Source organism: Phyllobates terribilis, unplaced genomic scaffold (assembly GCF_046119375.1).
Source record: "Phyllobates terribilis strain yellow unplaced genomic scaffold, ASM4611937v1 Scaffold_9__5_contigs__length_417890890, whole genome shotgun sequence".
Lineage (NCBI taxonomy): Eukaryota > Metazoa > Chordata > Amphibia > Anura > Dendrobatidae > Phyllobates > Phyllobates terribilis.
The window spans coordinates 127,120,523-127,143,716 of NW_027362769.1; positions in this window are offsets into that span (position 1 = coordinate 127,120,523).

Consider the following 23,194-nt stretch of genomic DNA (forward strand, 5'->3'; position numbering starts at 1 on the left):
CTGATAATGAGGACGAGGTTGGCAAGATGGTAATATCATCGTCTGTATTAGTTACAGGAATAGATTCTTCCTGCCTATTTCAAAGAAGAAAAACGTGTCAATCACAAGTAAACGCAGTATAAAAGGGGCTGTCTCACTATAATAACACTGACTATAAGGCCTAATAGGACATATGACTGTCATGGTGGGGAAGGTCTTCTGCTCAAAACTACCTTTTATAGAGCGGAGCAGAAAACAACCACCAAGAATATCTGGCATTCAATACTACATCTCTCCTACACCGTGGGCAGAATTAAAAATGCATGACCGGCCATATTTATGGTCTGTAAGCACCAGCGATTTCTAAAGCCAAAAGCAAAATAGTCGATAATCATGGGGCAGTGAATGCTGCATTTAAAATTATGGTATTTATGTCCTATATTTGGTCTGGTATACATCTATCAGCCTAGAGCACCAAGTAATGACCCCTTAATCTACTCACATTTCTGAGATGTTTATGCTTGATGCTGGGGTAGACTCTGGAGGGGACTTGGCATCCTCATTGTTCATCATCCCGGTTGTGATGGTACAGAGCTAAATGCAGACAACAAGTTATTATTTTTTTTTTACTTTTAGAGGGGTTATTTCTGAATATCTTGGGTTTATTGATCACATACGTACTTTAGGAAGCCTTTCAGAAGATGATGTGAAATTTAGGAAGTCAAAGCTCTCACTGTCCTCACTTGTGCCCTCCTTATCCTCTGAGACCAGATGGTTATTTATATCAGAGTGATCTGCAAGACATACGTAACGAAGGATTATTAGAGTTTGTCACTATAATATAGTCACCATTTATCACTAATATTAATGGGAACCAATGAACACATATTGGGGAAGATGAGACAAACAGTCGCTTAGTCTAGATGACGTCTCATTTTACTTACTGATAAGAAAGCTGGTGTCCACGTTTGACTCAAGCTGAGGAATGTATTCCGGCTTCTGACTTAGAATGTTGTCAAAGTCCAAGTCACTAAGGAATGGATGACCCTTGATCTCAAATGCTCCTCCTGGAAAAATAAAAATAAAAGTGATGTGGATATTTTCAGAGATTTCTCCATATCTGACAAGTTTATCTTAATCTGAACGCATGATATAACTGAGCCGACATGAAGGAAATAGACTGAAAGTCTTACTATGGAGAACTAGAAATGGACAAGCTGATAGAGAAGTGCTGGTCCTCATGGACATGAGTGATATGTCCTTGGTGTTATAACGGAATATTAATACTATTATATATGTTACCTGTCCCAAGTCTATTCACAGGATTTGTTCTTAGCAGCTCAGTGATGAGATTCTGAGCATCCGGAGGAGGAGCGGGATCACTATCCCAAATTATGTCTCCTGTTGTATAGAAAATAACATGTTTTTAATGGACTGTACTATAAAGCAAAAGAAATAACTAAACCAATGTAACCATTCAAAGTAAAGATCAAATAATTCTACTTACTAATGACAACATTTTTGTAAAGCCTATTAAGGGAATCCCCATCAAAAGGTACACATCCCACAAGAAATTCATATAGGATTATGCCCATTGACCACCAGTCAACAGGTCTTCCATAGCCTTGCTTCAGGATGACCTCTGGGGCTGTGTAATACAAGGTGCCACAGACCTGGAAACCAATAGAAAAAGGATGAGATTGATGAAACTATAATTATGACAAGTTCTCGCCATAAAATCGCAATTTAAAGCAAATGAAATCAGAGGAAAAGTTCTCTAGAAATAAAGAACGTAGAGAGAAGACAATACAATGACATTTGTAAAGAACAAGCTGAGTTCTTGTAAGTGTTACCAACCTCTCGATCCTGGAACTCTCTGCTGATGTCCTGTGCTAATTCCTTATAGGTGTTGGTTTTTGGTATCATTAGACCAAGTTTTGAAAGCCCAAAATCGGTGACTTTAATGTGTCCCGAAGATGTTATCAGGAGGCTGTGAAAGAGAAGATGGTTTTAGCCTCACACACAATGTGATATTAAGTGATAACTTTACTCCCTTTATTATAATACAGGGGGCACTTACTTCTCCGGCTTCAGGTCTCTGTGCACCACACCGTAACTATGCAGGTATTCCAAAGCAAGAACCGCTTCTGCAAAGTACAAACGGGCCAAGGGGACAGATAAATGACCCCTGGTGCTTAGAAGGGTCCCACAGTCTCCACCTAAAGAAGAAAGGAAATATGACCGGTGAGGGGTTAATACAGCAGATCACCATGATGTATAATGAGAAGTGAGCGGAGACATTGGGGCAGGAGAGAATATAGAAAGATATAATGTATAGTGTCATAATATTAGTCTGAAGTGATGGTGAAATGTCCTCCATGTAACTAATAACATAAAGTGATGTGACGTCTACAGCTGGAGATATGGACATACTCAGTGCGGACATACAGAGGAGATCACACAGATCAATGACTTTCCGGCCATCTGGGTATTAGATCACCTATAGTAAATGCTCTGTGGGGATGTAACCGTTCACATGGACAAGTCCTAATGATATGAGGTGATAAGAAGAAAGCAGACATGGGCTGAATATAATACAATGTAGGTGTCTTACCTCCTGCATACTCCATGACCATACACAGGTGAGATCTAGTAGGGAATGAGCAGAGCATGGAGACCACGAAGGGACAATCTGCGAATGTTAAGATGTCCCTCTCCTGAAAGGCCCATTCCACTTTCTGTGGAGTATCCAGATTCTGCTTAGCCAATTTCTTCATAGCAAAGATCTGTTGGGAGTCTTTATGGCGCACTAAGTAGACGGCACTGGAGAGAAGGAGAATCCATGGGTTATAATAAATCCTTATTAACAGTCCGTCTATAGAAGTCATTATATGATCTTCTGTCCTAATGTTTAATATTTTAATACTAGAAGTCCGGCCGTCACTAGAAATCCACATCTAGAAATCCATGAAATATCACTATATAGATCACCTATGGGAGGTGGGCACAATGCCACGTCTGCCGGGACCCTCACCCCAGCCAATCAGTCTTATCAGCTTCATAATGGAGCCCCGAAAAAAGTGAAGATCGGCCAGAGAAGTGGGAAGCTCTGATGGAGGGGGCTGCATAAGGACAGATGAGGGTCTCGGACAGGCGAGGGTAATATATTATTGTCATCTCTTTCCTTAACAGTTTGATTTGTTACAGATCAGTTTGGTCATCTCTATATAGAAGACCTGCATAGTGACATTTAGATGTGGACAGTGATGTGGACTCATATCGTTTCCCTATGATAACACTGAATGGCCGAGCACAGAGGCAGAAGCATTGTCATAGGGAACCCTGAGAAATGTGGATTATGGTAGCAGAAATCTCACCCAAAAGCTCCACTGCTGATCAGTTTAGATGTCTCATAGTCGCTCATGTGCGGCTCTCCTGCCGGGACCAATGATTTGATCAAGTCCTAAAAAAGAATAAGAAATAACACTAAGATATAGAAGCTGCAGGAAAACATCTCAGGACGTAAAATCTTCTCTCTCCTATATTATGTCCCGGCTGATTTACACTGATCCGATGTAGGTGACGATACAAGCAGGACGCTCCGCATGGATGTAATATAAAGGGGATCCTCTATACACCGGTATCATTGTATAGTGCTGGATAATACGCAAGATCACACAGGGGAGAACTTAAAAGGAATCTGTCAGCAGGCTTTTGCTATGTAATCTAAGAGCTGCATGATGTAGCGGCAGAGACCCTGAGTCCAGAGATGTGTCACTTACTAGGCTGTGAGCTGTTGTTTCAATAAAATCAGTGTTTTATCAGCAGAAGAATGTCACTAAAGGACTAGCTGTCTTGTGCCATATAGTCCTATTGTTCTGTGTAACCCCGTCCCCACCACTGATTAGCAGGTTTGTGTCTATGCACAGTTTACACAGAAAGCAGCCAATCAGTGGTGTGGGCGGAGTTATACAGAGGTCAGCATTCAAAGCACTGCTAGATCTGCAGCAGAGAAAACTGTGATTTTATCACAATTGTTGCAACCAGTAGTAAGTAAGTAAGTGACACATTGCTGGAAACAGGGTCTCTGCCCCTACTACCTAATAATGCTCTCACATTGAGAAGCAAAATCCTGGTGACAGATTCCCTTTAATGTAAAACCTAATTTGTAATTTGTAACACAGTAGTGTCTTATACCCTTAGGATAGAGATATCTCATGGTCATATGGGGGATAATGCTGGACGGGACATTTACACCCAGGGGCGTAACGATTGCGGTTGCAGAGGATGCCTATATAGTTGAAAACAATGATGGAAGAGGGAGCTATCAGCTGACGATCTTTCCGCCATCATACTCCCTCTGCGTCTGAGCTCTGACATCTCAGCGCAGCAGGTGCTATGTCGTCATTACATTGCGGGGGACACACACGCTGAGGAGACCGGAGCAGCGGCGGTACAAAGAGCGGTGAGTATTTTTGTTTTCTTTTTTTGTAAATCAATGGGGACATTATACTGTTTGGAGAGCAGTGTGGGGGCCCTAAAAGAGTTTGGAGGGCTATATGGAGCCATTATAATGTTTGCATGGATGGGAGTGGGCCATTATACTATTTGGAGATTTGGAGGGCAATGTTGGGGCCATTAAGCAGTTTGCGTGCAAGACTATGTGGGGCCCATTATAGTATTTGGAGGGCTATGTGGGGGCCATTAGACTGTTTGGAGGGCTTGGTGGGAGTTAATATAATGTTTGGAGCTATGTGGGGGTTATTATACTGTTTGCAGGGCTATGTGGGGGCAATATTACAGTTTGGAGGGCTATGTGGGGGCCATGATAAAGTTTGCAGGGCTAGGTGTGGGCCATTATACTATTTGGTGAGCTATGTTGGGGCCATTATGCAGTTCACAGGATTATATGGGGGCCATTATAGTATTCGGGGGGCTATATGGGGGCCATTAGACTATTTGGAGGGCTATGTGGGAGTTAATATACTATTTGGAAGGCTATATAGATAGGGTCATTACACTCTTTGGGAGCTATGGGGGGCCATTGTACTGTTTGCAGGGATATGTGGGGGCAATTATAGTGTTTGGAGGGCTATGTGGGAGTAAATATACTGTTTGGGCACTATGTGGGAGCCAATACACTGTTTGGAGCTATGTGGGGGCAATTATACTGTTTGCAGGGCTATGTGGGGTGACTATACAGTTTGGAGAGCTAGTGTGGTTCATTATACAGTGTGGGGGCCATTTTACATTGTGGAGGGTTGTGTTGGGCTACCATACTGTGTATAGGATTGTGTAGGGGCCACCATACTGTGTGGAGGGGAGTAAGGGTCATAAAACTGTATGGAGGATTTTATACTGTATCGTGGGCTGTGTCGGGGCCATCATACTGTGTTGGGGTCACTGTGGGGGTATTATACTTTGCGGGATTCGGGGTAATGTAGGGTCATCAAACTATGCGTCTAGAGGCTGCTGTGAAAGATCTCACTGTGCGGGGTATAACACTGTGTTTGGAGGGCACTTTTGTTGGCATCATACTTTATGGGGGCCATGAAAGTGGTATGTTAATGCATAGGAACACTAAGGGGCTTCAACTGGAGGAAAATCATTATGTAAAGGCTACACCGTTGTGGGTTGTGCTCTTCTGTGACCCTTCGGATTATTCAGTTTTTTAAATTTTTGGGAGGCCAATTGGGATTTCTGCTATGGGGCCCCATGATTGCTATGCATGCCCCTGGATGGGTACTTACCGGGCATTCCATTGAGGGGGCCGTACATTCCAGTACAGACAGGACTTCTTGGGCCAGCTCTTTTATAAACGCCAAATCACCATTTTGAGATTTTTCTTCAGCCTATAAATAAAAAAAGAAAAAGTAAATTCCTGAGTTTATGAGAAAGGGCACAATGGAGGCGGCCATTGTATGTGACATCTGCTCCTGTGTCTGCTGATACAATGTCTACATATCTGGGGATTCATCATAATTTACACTGGAGGAAAGAAAAAGCTTCTCTCCCACCATTATTATCTATTATTATAGAGAAGTTTTGTGCGGAGTGTCCGCCATTTACCTGGTGTAGTAATGTCCTGATGTTGTAATGTAAATCCGTCAGATAGTCTGAGGTAAGACGACGTTGTCGGTGTTTGGACAGGCAGTCCCTTACTAGCTCCACCATCAGCTGGTGAGTGAAGCTAAGGACGCCATCGGGTGGTAGAAGCTCAATGTCAGGGCGATTATTGATAACAATCCCCCATAAGGCTTGTACCTGAAGATTGTCCAGAAGTAATTCAGCCATAGCTAGAAATTGCAAGTGCGATCAGTCACTATGGAATAGCGAGAAACTGCAAGTGCGCTCAATCACTATGGAATAGCTAGAAACTGCAAGTGCGATCAGTCACTATGAAATAGCGAGAAACTGCAAGTGCGCTCAATCACTATGAAGCCAACAAAGGCACCCGTGACCCAGCGTACATTGTATAAGTAGGGACTGTGAGCCGTGATGTCATAATGGGTGACCATCATCAGTGATGTCATCACGGAATCTTGTGATAGAATCTTAATGCTGAAAAAGCGACAATGTTGAACATACACTAATGATATACTCTGTCATATTATGGGGAATATTGAATATATTTAGTACCTCATGTATTTCTTTTTTGCCATAGAACATTTAACTCACTGGTTGCAGAGTTTACTATTAAAAACTATAGAAGAATTAATGATATGTGACCTAAGAGATAAATCATTTACATCATTAATATTAATCGTTGTGTCTCTGGAAAGTTCCATCCTTTACCATGTGGGGTTTAGGTGGTGATCGTGCAGCTGCCGGAGCGGAGAGCCGCTGTCAGAGCCGGCCAGACTCCCTATAAAGATGGTTTATTACAGAGGACTGACAATCAAATCAGAAAAAGACGAAAAATGCACGACACAAAGTGATATATTTATTATAATATACTAAACCCACGGCACAGATCAGCTCTGCAGCGGAGGCAGAAGCCTGAAAATGCTAATATCCAGCCCTAGTTACTGGGGAAATCAGCAATAAGAAACGCGTATTATAGTAGTGAAATGTCCCACTCTTATGTCTTTATGGTGAAATAAATGAAAGAGAAAGAAAGAAAAAGCAAGTTTGAAAAATGAAAGTCCCTTCCAGTACAAATTGCTGGTTCATACCCCACCATATATCAACCTATATCAGTCCTATATATGTAATGCAATGATATCATAAGTAAATGACAAATCTTCTGCACGTTCTCATTTATAGCCATTTAGCTGATCTGGCCTTGAATATGTATAACACATCCATATAAAGATAAAATGTAGCATAAATGATTTATCATGACCCTTGTAAAGATGAAAAGCAGGAAGGACGGATTGGGAGAAATTGCAATAAATAAAAGATCCCTCTCCCAAACCGCGGGCAGCATGAATCAGAGTCCAGCTTCAAAATTGCTGCCAGGTATATTTTTCTCTGAAATTCTCCAGTGTTTATAGATGCGGCCGGGGACCATAGCCAGAGACCAGACTAGTGCCACCTAGGTCCAGCTTTCTCCAGCGCTTCTGCAGGTGATTGACAGGTCTTTCCCTCGTGTGTACATAGGGAGAGACCTGTCCCTTATCTCTAGCAGTGCTGGGAAGAGTCTCATCTGTGGCTATGTTCCCCGGCCGAACCTCCAGACCATATTTGCCCTGAAATGCTGGAGGATTTCAGAGAATAGTAGACATGTTGAATTATGCAGCCAGGCTCTGATCCATGCTGCCTGCGGACTGGGCAGCATGAATCAGAAGACAGGTTCCCATTAAGAAAGGGTCTGGCACCAGCATCGGTGTATTATAAGGGATAGAAATCTTACTGCTTTATGTAACAGATAAGAATCTCACAATTTGAAAGACATTTTGTGAGTCTACGTCAATGGCATTTTAGCATCATGGGTCATATTTACAACAATTGTACAGATTGGGGAGACGTTAGGTGCAATTGGTGCCCGACAAACCTTCCAAAGACACTTGACAGTAAGCCCTAGTGGAGGTGTAATCAGTCACACTCTTACAATTAGTGGATATAGAACTTAAAATCTTTATACAACTTTGCAGGATTCATTTTTATTGTTTATTTTCTTGCTAAATGCAATATAAAGCATTTAATAAGACAGTTTTCATAATAAAACATTCTACTGTTTTGCTTCTGCAGACTGTAAATCTTTTACCTGGCTGAGTGATCTACAAAAATGATACAAATCCGTCAGAGACTGCTCATTCCTGACGGCTGTCTCTGCTGTCGTCTTCCGTTCTCTCCCTCGTGGGGATAGCAGCTTAGAATGGTTCGTACACATATCTCCATACATTTTGGGGAAGTGGCAAAGCATCTACCGTCTTAAGGAGGGCAGAGAAACAGGCTGTGGACAAAGAGGAAAACACTTGTATAAACAATAAGTTTAGGATAGAAGCTGTGCTGATATTAGTGAAGGTCGCAGAAACCTAGATACACTGAGATCACATCCAACATGTATTACTGGGAGAGTCATTAATACAAGAGAAAAATCTGAAACTACATGCCCCCATACACATTTCATGAAAATGAGCCAACAAACAATGATTCCTCAGATGTACAGTCATGGCCAAAAGTTTTGAGAATGACACCAAAATTATATTTTCACATGATCTGCTGGCCTCTGGTTTTTATTAGTGTTTGTCTGATGTTTATATCACATACAGAAATATAATTGCAATCATATTATGAGTACCAATAGGTTATATTGACAGTTAGAATGAGTTAATGCAGCAAGTCAATATTTGCAGTGTTGCCCCTTCTTCTTCAAGACCTCTGTAATTCTCCCTGACATGCTCTCAATCAACTTTTGGACCAAATCCTGACTGATAGCAGTCCATTCTTGCATAATCAATGCTTGCATTTTGCCAGAATTTGTTGGTTTTTGTTTGTCCACCCGTCTCTTGATGATTGACCACAAGTTCTCAATGGGATTAAGATTTGGGGAGTTTCCAGGCCATAGACCCAAAATCTCTATGTTTTGTTCCATGAGCCATTTAGTTATCACCTTTGCTTTATGGCAAGGTGCTCCATCATGCTGGAAAAGGCATTGTTGGGCGCCTAACTGCTCTTGGACGGTTGGGAGAAGTTGCTCTTGGAGGACATTCTGGTACCATTCTTTATTCATGGCTGTGTTTTTAGGCAAGACTGTGAGTGAGCCGATTCCCTTGGCTGAGAAGCAACCCCACACATGAATGGTTTCAGGATGCTTTAAAGTTGGCATGAGACAAGACTTGTGGTAGCGCTCACCTCTTCTTCTCCGAATAAACTGTTTTCCAGATGTCCCAAACAATTGAAAAGGGGATTCATCAGAGAAAATGACTTTGCCCCTGTCCTCAGCAATCCACTCCCTGTACCTTTTGCAGAATATCAGTCGGTCCCTGATGTTTTTTTCTGGAGAGAAGTGGCTTCTTTGCTGCCCTCCTTGAAACCAGCCCTTGCTCAAAGAGTCTCCACCTCACAGTGCGTGCAGAAGCACTCACACCAGCCTGCTGCCATTCCTGAGCAAGCTCGGCACTGCTGGTAGTCCGATCCCGCAGCTGAAACAGTTTTAAGATACGATCCTGGCGCTTGCTGGTCTTTCTTGGGCGCCCTGGAGCCTTTTTGACAACAATGGAAGCTCTCTCCTTGAAGTTCTTGATGATGTGATAGATTGTTGACTGAGGTGCAATCTTTGTAGCTGCGATACTCTTCCCTGTTAGGCCATTTTTGTGCAGTGCAATGATGGCTGCACGTGTTTCTTTAGAGATAACCATGGTTAACTGAAGAGAAACAATGATACCAAGAACCAGCCTCCTTTTAAAGTGTCCAGTGATGTCATTCTTACTTAATCATGACTGATTGATCGCCAGCACTGTCCTCATCAACACCCAAACCTGTGTTAATGGATCAATCACTAAAACGATGTTAGCTGCTCCTTTTAAGGCAGGACTGCAATGATGTTGAAATGTGTTTTGGGGGTTAAAGTTCATTTTCTGGGCAAATATTGACTTTGCAAGTACAGTAATTGCTGTTAAGCTGATCACTCTTTGACATTCAGGAGTATATGCAAATTGCCATTACAAAAAAAGAAGCAGTAAACTTTGGAAAAATTACTATTTGTCTCATTCTCAATACTTTTGGCCATGACTGTACATGTAGCACCCTGAGGATTCGGCTGCTACAGGGGTATTGCACCTCAACCCAGAGGTGTGGTATTCCACTCCCGGGTAAGGATGGAGTGTGGAACTGAGCTCAGTAGGCTGCATGCACTACATACATCCCATTTCCGGGGGACAGAACTACGGTACTCCCACCAGATAAATGTGCAGGTACGACAGCGTCTGTCCCTGGCTGGAGTGGGAGGGGGGTGGAACATCCCAGTAGTGTAGGGGCAGATAGGGGGAGTACTCTGGGTAAAGCTAGGAGCTCATTGGGTGCTGGTCACCTGGGCTCACACATAGAGGGAGTATATAAGGTGGGCACCATCTTAGATCAGGGTTCAGTTCAGGCAGGAGGAGAAGAGGAGGGGAGCTCAGCCAGGAGGGCTGACAGGGAGCTGTGGCTCCGGCTGGGCCCAGCTCCAGAGCAAGGCCTGCAGAGAGAGAGGAGTAAGAAGGACCCAGAGAGAAAGACAGAGGGAACCCCAAGAACCCAGAAACAGACCAGAAAGGGTGAAGGGTTGGCGGACACGGGTACCGGAACCCGAACTGGTGGAGGCCACTAATCCTCAGCCAGGAACCGGAGGTCGTGGTCAAGATTTGCCACGACCCTCACCAAATCCACCAGAAAGGCACACCAAGCATAGGGTCAGAGAACCCAGAGGAGGTTTGACCACCAAGAGACCCGAGGGAGCCGGCCAAAGGTGGATCCCTGGTGGGAACGGCCAGGAGGAAGAGAGAGAGACAGGGAAGCTCAGGACCATGCTCCGGACTGCCTGGGGGTTAGCCGAGTCCAGGACCTGGTGGACGCAGCACGGCTCGGGTGGTCACTCTAGGCCAGAGTGACTAAAGCAACATCAGTGAGTAAAAACCCTGAAACTGCATCTCCTGACTCTGCCTCTCCTTCCTGCATCATCACAACCCCCATCATCCACACTTGCTGCCCTGAGGCCATACCCCTCCCGTTGGGGGTTATACCATCACTGCTGCACATATACCACCGGCCTCAGCGGACTGCTCTGCAGCGGCGGCTTCAAAGCCGCATTCAACGGGTGGCGTAGTCGACATCCAAGTTAACATCTATTGTCATAGACTGCCACTTAGTTTGACACCCTGGGCACGGACCGGGTCACCGCCACAAGGACTACTACCCCCATACAGATCCGGCTCCGGGTATCCCTTGAACATGGCCCAGGGGGCGCGTCATACATATCTATAGTGACATGTAAAAGTTTGGGCACCCCTGGTCAAAATTACTGTTACTGTGAACAGTTAAGCAAGCTGAAGATGAAATGATCTCTAAAAGTCATAAAGTTAAAGATGACACATTTCCTTTGTATATTAGGCAAAAAAATAATATATATATATATATATATATATATATATATATTTATTTATTTATTCATTCAACTTTTACATTTAAAAATTACAAAAATGAAAATGGTCCAATGCAAAAGTTTGGGCACCCTGCATGGTTAGTACCTACAGTGGGGAAAATAAGTATTTGATTCACTGCCAATTTTACAAGTTTTCCTACCTACAAAGAATGGAGAGGTCTGTAATTTTTATCATAGGTACTCTTCAAATGTGAGAGACAGAATCTAAAAATAAAAAACATAAAATCACATTGCATGATTTTTAAATAATTAAATTGAATTTTATTGCATGAGATAAGTATTTGATCACCTTCCAACCAGCAAGATTTCTCACTCTCCCATACCTGTTAGTTTTTCTTTAAGAAGCCCTCCTACTCTGCACTCATTACCTGAATTAATTGCACCTGTTTGAACTTATTACCTGAATAAAAGACACCTGTTCACACACTCAATCAATCACACTCCAACCTCTCCACCATGGCCAAGACCAAAGAGATGTCTAAGGACACCAGGGACAAAATTGTAGACCTGCACAAAGCTGGGATGGGCTACAGGGCAATAGGCAAGCAGCTTGGTGAGAAGGCAACAACCAGAGGCGGACACACTGCTGGTGCAGTCGGTGCAGCTGCACCGGGGCCCAGAGGCAAGGGAGGCCCATGGATGTAGGGGCATACTGCTCATGACAGAAGACCATGCAACCGCTATGGGGCCTCTCAGTCAAGGGGCCCGATTTTGATTGACCCAATGTCACGCATAGTGTAGGAAAGACAAAGTGCAACACGAAGGGATGAGGGGAAGGGAGCCCAGACACTAAGGAAAGGGGAGATATCACCCTGTCTCCCCTACCATCCCTATATTGGTTCCTCACCAATCTCCGAACAGGAATCCTAAGTCCTGTCTTTCCCTAGAGCTTGGCACTGGATAGGTAAGGGTGGGGATGAGCACTGGTCAGTCCCCACTAAACAACTAAAGACAACAAGGAAAACAAACACAGGTGGAAGCAACTTAGCTTGAGCCGACTTCAGAGAGATTTAAGAAGTCGTCTGTAATGTCAAACAAAGTAACCTTCTGCAACCAGCTGCGGAACGACTGTCTGCTGCATCTGACACACCCGTGACACCCATCCACTCCCACCTGCCATACAGTGGTTTCAACATCCACTGTTAAAAAAAAAATGTCAATCTTTTAAGTACGTGTTTTACAGGATACCATTGTATGGAATAATGCAGCGTACTACAATATTCCATACTTTAATTTGTAGAATTCGACCAGATACAAGATGGTATCGATACCAGACATATAATGTAATATAATATAATATATACTTGGTTGGGCTCTGCCAGTTCCATCATTAATCACGTAACCACGAGGATGCACTTTGCACACTTGCTGTCATGTGCCAACTAGAGAGTCAGCCACGTCCTACAGTGTTCTAGTCACTGACACTAGCTGTCACTTGACTGCAAGTATGATTGTGCTGGAACCAGCAGAACCGAATCCTAACGGAGATATACACTGCTCAAAAAAATAAAGGGAACACTCAAATAACACATCCTAGATCTGAATGAATGAAACATTATCATTGAATATTTTGTTCTGTACAGAGTTGAATGTGCTGACAACAAAATCACACAAAAATCATCAATGGAAATCAAATTCATTAACCAATGGAGGCCTGGATTTGAAGTCACCCCCAAAATTAAAGTGGAAAAACACACTACAGGCTGATCCAACTTTGATGTAATGTCCTTAAAACAATTGAGGCTCAGTACCGTGTGTGGCCACCACGTGCCTGTATGACCTCCCTACAACGCCTGGGCATGCTCCTGATGAGGTTGCGGATGGTCTCCTGTGGGATCTCCTCCCAGACCTGGACTAAAGCATCCGCCAACTCCTGGACAGTCTGTGGTGCAACATGACGTTGGTGGATGGAGCGAGACATGATGTCCCAGATGTGCTCAATCGGACTCAGGTCTGGGGAATGGGCGGGCCAGTGCATAGCTTCAATGCCTTCATCTTGCAGGAACTGCTGACACACTCCAGCCACATGAGGTCTGGCATTGTCCTGCATTAGGAGGAACCCAGGGCCAACCGCACCAGCATGTGGTCTCACAAGGGGTCTGAGGATCTCATCTTGGTACCTAATGGCAGTCAGGCTACCTCTGGCGAGCACATGGAGGGCTGTGCGGCCCTCCAAAGAAATGCCACCCGACACCATTACTGACCCACTGCCAAACCGATCATGCTGAAGAATGTTGCAGGCAGCAGATCGCTCTCCACGGCATCTCCAGACTCTGTCACGTCTGTCACATGTGCTCAGTGTGAACCTGCTTTCATCTGTGAAGAGCACAGGGCGCTAGTGGCAACTTTGCCAATCCTGGTGTTCTGTGGCAAATGCCAAGCGTCCTGCACGGTGTTGGGCTGTGAGCACAACCCCCATCTGTGGACGTCGGGCCCTCATACCAACCTCATGGAGTTGGTTTCTAACCGTTTGTGCAGACACATGCACATTTGTGGCCTGCTAGAGGTCATTTTGCAGGGCTCTGGCAGTGCTCCTCCTGTTCCTCCTTGCACAAAGGAGGAGGTAACGGTCCTGCTGCTGGGTTGTTGTCCTCCTATGGCTCCCTCCACATCTCCTGGTATCTGCTCCATGCTCTGGACACTGTGCTGACAGACACAGCTACCCTTCTTGCCACAGCTCGCACTGATGTGCCATCCTGGATGAACTGCACTACCTGAGCAACTTCTGTGGGTTGTACTGTAGACACCGCCTCATGCTACTGTACGTCTAGGGGTGAGAGCAATGGCAAAATGAAAAAGTGACCAAAACATCAGCCAAAAAGGATGAGAACAGAGAAATGGTCTGTGGTCACCACCTGCAGAACCACTCCTTTATAGGTGGTATCTTGATATTTGCCTATCATTTCTACCAGTTGTCTGTTCCATTTGCACAACAGCAGGAGAAATTGATTCACAATCAGTGTTGCTTCATAACTGGACAGGTAGATTTCACAGAAGTGTTATTGACTTGGAGTTACATTGTGTTGTTTAAGTGTTCCCTTTATTTTTTTGAGCAGTGTATATACAGTATATATTTGGACAGAGACAACATTTTTCTAATTTTGGTTCTAGACATTACCACAATGAATTTTAAACTAAACAATTCAGATACAGTTGAAGTTCAGACTTTCAGCTTTCATTTGAGGGTATCCACATTAAAATTGGATGAAGGGTTTAGGAGTTTCAGCTTCTTAACATGTGTCACCCTGTTTTTAAAGGGACCAAAATTAATGGGACAATTGACTCCAAGGCTATTTCATGGACAGATGTGGGCAATCCCTTCGTTATGTCATTCTCAATTAAACAGATAAAAGGCCTGGAGTTGATTTGAGGTGTGGTGCTTGCATTTGGAAGGTTTTGCTATGAAGTAAACATGCGGTCAAAGGAGCTCTCCATGCAGGTGAAACAAGCCATCCTTAGGCTGTGTGCCCACGTAGCATTTTTCAAGCGTATATGCTGCGGAATTTCCGCAGCGTAAACGCTTGAAAAACGCATGTATATCCGCACCCCATGGTCCCCAATGGGATTCCGCAAGTTCTATGCACATGCTGCGGATTTTTCCGCAGCGTTTATGCCGCGTTCAAAAATCCGCAGCATGTCATTTAATTTTGCGTTTCCGCAAGCGGAATTGCCTTTGTCCAATGCATAAAAAACGCAAGGCAATTCCGCATGTGGAAAACGCGTGATAAACGAGCGAAAAATGCGAGATAAACGCGTGCGGAATTCCGCATGCGTTTTTCCGGGAGAGGACTTGCATTTATGCAGCAGAAATTTTCTGCTTCATAAATGCAACGTGGGCACATAGCCTAAAGCTGCAAAAACAGAAAAAAACCATCAGAGAAATTTCTACAATATTAGGAGTGGCAAAATCTTAAGTTTGGTACATCCTGAGAAAGAAAGAAAGCACTGGTGAACTCATCAATGCAAAAAGACCTGGACACCCACGGAAGACATCAGTGGTGGATGATCGCAGAATAATCTCCATGATGAAGAGAAACCCCTTCACAACAGCCAACCAAGTGAACAACACTCTCCAGGAGGTAAGCGTATCAATATCCAAATCTACCATAAAGAGAAGACTGCATGAAAGTAAATACAGAGGGTTCACTGCATGGTGCAAGCCACTCATAAGCATCAAGAATAAAAAGGCTAAACTGGACTTTGCTAAAAAACATCTAAAAAAGCCAGCACAGTTCTGGAACAACATTCTTTGGACAGATGAACCCAAGATCAACCTCTACAAGAATGATGGAAAGAGAAAAGTATGGCAAAGGCGTGGTACAGCTCATGATCCAAAGCATACCACATCATCTGTAAAACACTGCTGAGGCAGTGTGATGGCTTGGGCATGCATGGCTGCCAGTAGCACTGGGTCACTAGTGTTTATTGATGATGTGGCACAGGACAGAAGCAGCCGAATGAATTCTGATGTATTCAGAGCCATACTGTGTGCTCAGATCCAGCCAAATGCAGCCAAACTGATTGGTCGTCGTTTCATACTACAGATGGACAATGACCCAAAATATGAAGCCAAAGCAACCCTGGAATATTCAAGCAAAGAAGTGGAATATTCTTGAATGGCCAAGTCAGTCACCTGATCTCAACCCAATTGAGCATGCATTTCACTTGTTAAAGACTAAACTTCAGACAGAAAGGCCCACAAACAAGCAGCAACTGAAAACCACCACAGTGAAGGCCTGGCAGAGCATCAAAAAGGAGGAAACACAGCGTCTGGTGATGTCCATGAGTTCAAGACTTCAGGCAGTCATTGCCAACAAAGGGTTTTCAACCAAGTACTAGAAATGAACATTTTGTTTACAATTATTTAATCTGTCCAATTACTTTTGGTCCCTTTAAAAACAGGGTGGCATATGTTAAGGAGCTGAAACTCCTAAACCCTTCATCCAATTTTAATGTGGATACCCTCAAATGAAAGCTGAAAGTCTGAACTTCAACTGCATCTGAATTCTTTTGTTTAAAATTCATTGTGGTAATGTCTAGAACCAAAATTAGAAAAATGTTGTCTCTGTCCAAATATATATGGACCTAACTGTATGTAGTAGTGGCTAGGCCTGAGGTGGTCAGCGTTTTGGCGCATATCCTACCTCCTCCGAGGATTGCTGGATGTTTTCCTGCTACTATCCCAGTTCTATGACTCCCGTTAAAACAAAGCTTCAGGTGATAAATGATGGATGAGGTGGTGGCAAAGGAGAAAGAGCAGGAGCAACAGGGACCATTCACATCAATATCAGGCCAGTCAACCACATATGTCTTGTAGGATATCTTTCTGTAACAAAAGGAGCGGTTCGGCTACACAGTTATAGAGCATACAGTGAGTGCAATGCCTACCAAAAATTTTGAGGCACTCCAATGCCCCTTGGAAATGACATGGAGGTCAGAGGGCCTTAACTAAACCGTTTTTTCCATTTATAGCAACTGGGTCTCCTGTACACTGTTGGCTTAAGCAGTGAATGGAAGGCTTTCCAAAAATTATGAGGAACTGCAATGCCCCTTGAAACAGACGTAGATTACAGCATACTAAAAACCTTCTACCCATTATTGGGGAGTGGGTCTCCCTTAGTTTTCGCCTTTGCATTGAAAAGCAAAAGCTGACTAAAATTAGGAGGAGATGCAATGACCGTTGGAAGAGTCGTGGAGGTTAGAGGTAATTAAAAACAACATTTCAATGCCACTTGGAAGAGCTGTGGAGTTCAGAGTGGTTTAAGAAGACGCTTTTAATGCCCCTTTGAAGAGACGTGGAGGTCACAGTAGCTTAACAAGACGGTTTTAATGCCCCTTGGAAAAGTGGTGGAGGTCACAGTAGCTTAACAAGACGGTTTTAATGCCCCTTGGAAAAGTGGTGGAGGTCACAGTAGCTTAACAAGACGGTTTGAATGCCCCTTGGAAAAGTGGTGGAGGTCGCAGTAGCTTAACAAGACGGTTTTAATGCCCCTTACAAGAGCCATACAGTACAGCATCTTAAAAACATTATTCCCATTATTGGGGAGTGGGTCTCCCATAGACTTTGCTTATGCCTTCCAAGCAAAAGCTGCCAAAAATTAGGACGGAGGAACTTGCAATGCCCCTTACAAGAGCCATGCAGTACAGCATATTACAAACATTATTCCCATTATTGGGGAGTGGGTCTCCCATAGTCTTTGCTTATGCCTTCCAAGCAAAAGCTGCCAAAATTTAGGATGGAGGAACTTGCAATGCCCCTTACAAGAGCCATGCAGTACAGCATATTACAAACATTATTCCCATTATCGGGGAGTGGGTCTCCCATAGTTTTTGCTTATGCCTTCCAAGCAAAAGCTGCCAAAAACTAGGAGGAAATGCAATGCCCGTTCGAAGAGTTGTGGAGGTTACAGTTAATTAAAAACAACATTTCAATGCCCCTTGGAAGAGCTGTGGAGTTCAGAGTGGTTTAACAAGACTCTTTTAATGCCCCTCGGAAGAGACGTGGAGGTCGCAGTAGCTTAACAAGACGGTTTTAATGCCCCTTGGAAAAGTGGTGGAGGTCGCAGTAGCTTAACAAGTTGGTTTTAATGCCCCTTGGAAAAGTGGTGGAGGTCACAGTAGCTTAACAAGACGGTTTTAATGCCCCTCGGAAGAGACGTGGAGGTCGCAGTAGCTTAACAAGACGGTTTTAATGCCCCTTGGAAAAGTGGTGGAGGTCACAGTAGCTTAACAAGTGTTACGCTCGCGCCCGGACTGACTGGCATGAGCGTGATTAGTGATCCCACTGTACCATGAACCGAGGAGTGCCTGGAGAGGTGTAACTAAGTCGCATGGCGGCTAACGACTCCGTGAACCAAGGAGGAACCGAGCAGAGGGACCAGGTGCTACACCAGGTCAGACCCCGGTCACAGCTGTTGACCCACACCGGGGAATGCAGGAACAGGCAGGTTAAGCTAGCACACAGACAGGTGGGTATTGGCAGGCACGGCTTGTATGCAGACAGGGAGGTACTGGTAAGCACGGCTGGTGTACAGACTGGTGGGTGCTGACAAGCACGGCTGGAGTGCAGACAGGGAAATACTGGCAAGTTTGAGCGCTTGCTGGATAGAGTCCAGTACAGACTGGGAGACAGGAACAGAGCCACAGATGCGGTAGACAAGCGGAGTAAAGCGAAACCGCTGGAGCGGTGGACAAGGCAGAACAGAGAGGAACCGCCGGAGCGGTGAGCAAGGCAGAGCAGAGGGAAACCGCCGGAGTAGTGAGCCAGCAGAGCAGAACTAAACAGCAGGTGCGGAGAACAAGGCAGAGCAGAGAGGAACCGCTGGAGCGGTGAGCAAGGCAGAGCAGAGAGGAAAAGCTGGAGCGGTGAGCAAGCAGAGCGGAACTAAACCATAGGTGCGGTGAACAAGGCAGAGCAGAGAGGAACCGCCGGAGCGGTGAGCAAGGCAGAGCAGAGAAGAACCGCCGGAGCGGTGAGTGAGGCAGAGCAGAGAGGGACCGCAGGTGCGGGGAACAAGGCAGAGCAGAACTAAACCGCAGGTGCGGTGAACAAGGCAGAGCAGAGAGGAACCGCCGGAGCAGTTAGCAAGGCAGAGCAGAGGGGAACCGCCGGAGCGGTGAGCAAGGCAGAGCAGAACAGGGCTGACGGTGCAGGCAAAGAGGACAGGGCTCTGTTCACATGGAACAGACTGAAGGATACAGAAAGATGGCTAGGACACAGGAGGTAGATACGGAAGAAGAGAAAAGGGACAAGCAGAACCAGATACACACAAGGTACTTACACTGAAGTAGCGAGTGGACACAAAACTCACAAACAGAAGTACAGAGACAACGAGTAGGAGTTAGGTGCTGGTTCAGACACTGCAGGAAAAGGGAAGGTACGAACATAGAGACAAACAGATAACAGGCTAGGATACAGTTCAGATAGGAACTGCTACTGCAAGAGATACAAGAACAGGCCTGGGTATACGGCCCCCAGGGATGGCGGAAAGGACTAGAAGTCACAGATAACAGGTCTGGGAAGGCATTCCCCAGAGTGGCGGAGACGAACTAGAAGTCACAGAAAACAGGTCTGGGTATACAGCTCCCAGAGATGGTGGAAACAGGCAAGAAGCAGACTGGACCTGGCAACTTCAGAGTAAAGGAGCACACTGAATGTAAGTGTTGTTCAGGCACCTCCTACTGGGTGGAGGGGGTTTAAATATCCAGTGACTCATAGCAATAGGCTGGAGACGCATTAGGGGTGTGCCCACAGCAGCTATAACAACCAGGAAGTAACTGGGCCGCCGCCCTAAGCAGACAGTCAAGAGGCATGCACACGGCAAGAACTGGAGCACGGCTTGCAGGCTGGACTGATGGGTAAGATTGCGGTCTTGCATGGTGGGAGGTGGTGCACCATGCAAGCATGCCACCAGGGATGTTACAACAAGACGGTTTTAGTGCCCCTGGGAAGAGACGTGGAGGTCGCAGTAGCTTAACAAGACGGTTTTAATGCCCCTTGGAAAAGTGGTGGAGGTCACAGTAGCTTAACAAGACGGTTTTAATGCCCCTCGGAAGAGACGTGGAGGTCGCAGTAGCTTAACAAGATGGTTTTAATGCCCCTCGGAAGAGACGTGGAGGTCGCAGTAACTTAACAAGACGGTTTTAATGCCCTTTGGAAAAGTGATGGAGGTCGCAGTTGCTTAACAAGACAGTTTTAATGCCCCTTGGAAAAGTGGTGGAGGTCACAGTAGCTTAACAAGATGGTTTTAATGCCCCTCGGAAGAGACGTGGAGGTCGCAGTAGCTTAACAAGACAGTTTTATTGCCCCTCGGAAGAGACGTGGAGGTCGCAGTAGCTTAACAAGACGCATCTTAAAAATATTATTCCCATTATTGGGGAGTGGGTCTCCCACTGTCTTTGCTTATGCCTTCCAAGCAAAAGCTGACAAAAATAAGGACGGAGGAACTTTCAATAATGGCAACACGGACCACGGTCACCCTGGTGGTATAGTGGTGGTGGAGGCTGAGGATAAGGAGAAGAACATAAAACAGCCAAAATGAGGAAGCGTATATCCATGTGTGGGTGTGAAGCGGTGCATGTGAATACACCTCCCGAAATAACACAGTGGATTTGACTTTATGTTACTCTGCTGTCATTTGGTGGTGATGAGAAGTCTGGCCCAATCCAGCCCTTGTTCATTTTGATAAGGGTCAGCTTGTCAGCATTGTCAGTTGACAGGCGAGTTCGCTTATCAGTTATAATTCCCCCAGCGGCACTAAAAACACGCTCCGATAACACGCTAGCGGCAGGGCAGGCCAGGACCTCCAAGGCGTACAGAGCAAGTTCATTCTAAGTGTCCAGCTTGGATACCCAATAATTAAAAGGCACAGAGGAATCACGAAGGATGCTGGTACGGTCGGCAAAGTACTCCCTCACCATCTTTTGAAACTTTCCACTCCTTGTGAGAGTACCCCACGCCTCAGGGTCTGTCCGAAGGGAGGGTCTGAGAAAACTGTTCCAGAACGTTGACAGTGTTCCCCTGCCTCTGCTGGATTGGAGTTGCGACTCTCCTGTACACCTTGGTTGGGCAACGAACTGTGACCTCTGCCGCTAGCGTGTTCAGATGGGAATTTTTTTAACAGTTCTACAGCAAGGGCCTTCTGGTACTGCCCCATTTTTGTAGACCTCTCCACCTCAGGAATAAGAGAGTGAAAGTTCTCCTTGGAGCGGGGGTCTAAAAGTGTCACCAACCAGTAATGACTGTCACCCAACATTTTGACAACGCGAGGGTCACGGTTAAGGCACTGTAACATAAAGTCAGCCATGCGTACCAGACTGGTAATGGGCAAGACTTCCGTGTCCTCACCAAGATAACGACTAACCATGCTGTCCTCCGTCCTCCTCCCACCTGTCCTCAGGCCAGCCATGCTGAACCGACGGTATGACAGTTGTACAGGTACTACCGTCTACAGTGCATACAAGCTCCTGTTCTTCCTCCTCCTCCTCCTCCTCTCCCTGATTGTCCCCCAATGCACGTTGGGATGAGATGAGGCTGGGCTGTGTGTAATCGCCCGCTACGGCTTCTTGATCCATCTCATCATACTCTGGCTGCAATGCCTCCTCTTTAATTCTCTGCAGAGAGCGTTGCAAAAGACAGACAAGTGGAATGATGATGCTAATGATGGCGTCATCGCCACTCACCATCTTGGTGGACTCCTCAAAGTTTGTCAGGATGGTACATATGTCAGACATCCAGGTCCACTCCTGAGGTCTTATGTGTGGAGTCTGAACTGAATACCGATGGCATTGTTGATGCTGGTACTCCACAATGCTCTCTTCTGCTCACAAATCCTTTGCAACATGTGGAGGGTAGAGTTCCAACGTGTGGGGACATCACACACCAGTCGGTGTGACGGAAGCTGCAAACGCTGCTGCAACACAGCAAGGGCGGCGGAAGCTGTAGCCAACTTCCGAAAATGAGCTGACAGGCGGCGTACTTTGATGAGCAGATCTGGCAACTCGGGGTACGATTTAAGAAACCGCTGAACCACGAGGTTAAGCACATGAGCCAGGCATGGTACGTGTGTGATCTCGCCTCGCATCAGAGCCGCCACCAGGTTGCGGCCATTGTCACACACGACCATGCCTGGATGTAGGCTCAGCGGTCTCAGCCACAGATCTGCCTGCTCTTTCACAGCTGTCCACAACTCACAAGCAGTGTGAGGCTTATCACCTAAGCTTATGAGTTTCAGCACAGCCTGTTGCCGCTTGGCTGAGGCAGTACGGCAGTGCTTCCAGCTTGTAACTGATGTGGTGATATCTGAGATGGAGGCTGAACATGAGGAGGAGGAGGAGGATGCACAGGAGCTGCCTAAAAGGCAGCATTTCCAACGCAAGCAGTCGTGAAATGTGCGAATTTAGGGGCCTGTGGGGCGTTGGCTGCGAATTTGCGCTTTCATTCAAAAGTCTGCGATATGGACAATTGAACGCTGTGGTGGGACTTGGACGTGGACGTTGATGCTGTTTCTTGAGAAACTGCCATAACAAGTGAAGACTGAGAGGAGGGGGCATCTTTGCATGCAGTATGGACAGGGGATTGCCTTGCACGCACAACAGGGGTTTCTCTTACATGCACAACAGCGGAAGAAGCAGTGGTGACACCCGCTGACACTGGTCATGGACCCTGGGGTTCGCCCCACAAAGTCGGGTGCTTTGCTGACATGTGCCTGATCATGCTGGTGGTGGTCAGGCTGGTAGTTTTGTCACCCCTGCTGATGCTGGCCTGGCAGGTGGTACCTTTTTGGGGTTATCAGCAGAGTCTTTAAAAAAATTCCAGACTCTGGAAGACCTACCGGTTGTACTGGCAACGTCCCTCGTGTTGGTGTTACGGGGAACGGTTGCCCGCCTTCTGTCTGCGGCCACCACACTGCTTCTTCCAGCCTGTTGGGGGTACTCTGCCTCCCTCCCCCTGTGTGCTGCTGGCCTCGCTCTGCGTGTCCTCCTGCCACGTTGGGTCAGTTACTAGATCATCCACCACCTCCTCCTCTTCCACTTCCGCACCACGGTCCTCCTCCTCACTTCGTGGCAATTGTGTCTCGTCATCGTCCACCTCTTGTGACAAATTGCCAGCGTCGCCTTCCTGTGGCC